At 41.1% G+C, this 2,594-nt stretch overlaps 1 non-coding gene across 1 annotated transcript; it reads right to left on the bottom strand.

The window, feature by feature from the left end:
* Positions 1-909: 909 nt before the first annotated feature.
* Positions 910-1,015, bottom strand: LOC132608477 (small nucleolar RNA R71). Its single transcript, XR_009570395.1, has one exon. It is a non-coding gene; the product is annotated as a small nucleolar RNA R71 (small nucleolar RNA).
* Between the last annotated feature and the right edge of the window lie 1,579 nt (positions 1,016-2,594).

The following is a 2,594-nucleotide window of genomic DNA, read 5'->3' as shown; positions in this document are numbered from 1 at the left end:
ATTGGGAAATAGTAGAGATTCATATAGAGATTAAATGCATTCATATAAGATCCATTAGAAGTATATCAAGATCAATACCCCTGAGCATACACCCTATCTAACGGGGACACAACCTTAGTTTCTTCTACTATAAATTTCCACCAAAGCAATAGATAGCAATTAGTTATAGAAAAACCAACTTTTATAAAAATCATCGGATTAAGACATTAGACCTAGACTTAGCATCTTACGATTTTGGTAACCTTTTCACACCACATTCCCTGTGGGATTCGACCCCAACCTTGTTCGGTTACTATATTTGATAACGTCCGCGTTATACCAACAATAGGTGTAATTTGAGCGTATCAAATTTTTGGCGCCGTTGCCGGGGAATACGGTTTTGAAATTACTAAATAGTGTTTGCTTTGATTAAAGTCTTTTTCTTATTCCGTCACACCTTGTTTGATACTCTGTGTAAATAAGGTGAACATGAATCAAAATCAGCAAAATCAACGTGCTGAAATCCAGGGAAATCGGGTGAACAATCAGGCGAATGAATCAGACGATGAGAATATTTTCGCTGAAATTGTTCCGGAGGAGGACTATGCATCTGCTATTGTTCAGCCTCGAGTTGGAGCTGCTACTGTGAAAATTGACTCCTCTCTATACCAGTTGTTGAAACTTGAGGGATACTTTCGGAACTCTACCAAGAATGACCCTCAACGTCATTTGCAGAATTTTGTGGATGTATGTGCTAATCACATCCAGAACAATGTTCCACAAGATGCTATTCGGTTGAGGTTATTCAAATATTCCTTAGCTGGAGAGGCAAGAACATGGTTTGAGAAGCTGCCCCGAAATTCGATTACTTCATGGGCAGAGATGGTAGTTGCTTTTCTCACAAAGTGGTACCCCCTAGCAAAAACGCTGAAATTCGTGACAAGATATATGAATTTAAGCAGCGACTGGGGGAACAACTATATGAAGCCTGGGAAAGATTCAAGGAGTATTTGCAGAAGAGCCCGAATCATGGTTTTCCGGAACATATATTAATGGAGAATTTCTACCGAGGGTTAGATCCAGTGACACAGTCAGTAGCTAATAATGCAGCTGATAGTTGTTTCATGAACAAGACCTTTCGACGAGTGACCACCATACTTAACAAGCTGACGACTCATAATCAAGCTTGGCACTCAAACAATGCTGATGTGGTACCGTATGGTACTGCTATGATCCAGAATATAATGAAGGAGAATCAAGACACCCAGTAAACTTTGGCAGAACTTGCAACAAATATTTCCTTGCTAACGAAGAAGATTGATGAATCCCAAATCAAGCAGGTAAATATTTGTGAGGATGATACAGTTTTGCCAAAAGGGATGTTCCATGCTCAAGATGGTCTATTCCATGATGGGCCACCTATGCAGGTTGAAGATGCTAATTATGTTAATAACTCTCAAGGGGGTTACCAAAGACAGAATTACCAAGGTGGATATCAGAATCAGAATTCATGAAGACCTCAACAAGGTCAAGGTGCTTACAACAACTCTGGGAATTACAACAATAATTATGGTGGTGCGAACCACAGGAGCTACAACAACAGCAACAATTTTGGGAACAAGAGTTCCAATCCTTATATACCACCGAAAGGTGAGTCACCAGAGCACGGTAGTTCGAAGGTTGAAACAATGGTTGACAAGATTCTGGCAAATCAATCTAAGTCTGAAAGGACTTTATCTGGGCTGACAGAAACAGTGGGTTCCCATACAGCAGCTATTCAGAAGCTTGAGTCGCAGATGAGGGATATTTCTAGAGTGCAGCACCCTCCTAAAAATGGAGTACTTTCGAGTGACACTATTCCAAATCCCAAGAATGGGGGAGGCGGTGTAGATCGTGTGTTTTCCATTACTACTAGGAGTGGTAAAACACTCCAGGGGGCTGATGAGAAGGTGATTGATCTTGAGCAGATAGATGAAGCGGATGAGGAGCAGTCTGAAGCACCCATTATTGCTGATGAGAATCCTACTATCAAGAAGAGTGTTGATATTCCAGAGATGGTGAAGGAAGCTGAAAACACAAGCAAGCAGGCTGTAAAAGGGGCTCTCCGCCCTTTGACGCAGCTTTTCAAATCTAAACCTCCTTTTCCTCAGAGGTTGGTAAAGAAGAAGGAAGATGCTAAGTTCGAGAAGTTTTATGATCAGTTGAAGCAATTATCTCTGAATTTTCCCTTTTTGGAAGCTGTCAAGGAAATGCCCGATTTTGCTAAATATTTAAAGGATCTGCTGACTAAGAATAAAATGATGCAGCATGAAACCGTGAGTTTGACTCACACTGTGAGTTCAATCATTTCATCTACAACTGTTCAGAAAAAGGGAGATCCTGGGGCGTTCCCCATTCCTTGTTCTATTGGGCACCATGATTTTGCTCGTGCTTTGTGTGATAATGGGGCGAGTATTAATTTGATGCCCCTTGCTATATATAAATAATCAAGTTTGGGGATGCCAAGGCCGACTACTATGAGATTGTAGATGGCTGATAGGTCTATCAAAAGACCTGTTGGGGTAGTTGATGATGTGATCGTGCGGGTGGGTGATTTTATGTTGCCCACTGATTTT

Source organism: Lycium barbarum, chromosome 8, assembly GCF_019175385.1.
Source record: "Lycium barbarum isolate Lr01 chromosome 8, ASM1917538v2, whole genome shotgun sequence".
Lineage (NCBI taxonomy): Eukaryota > Viridiplantae > Streptophyta > Magnoliopsida > Solanales > Solanaceae > Lycium > Lycium barbarum.
This window is presented reverse-complemented; position numbering and strand designations above follow the sequence as displayed.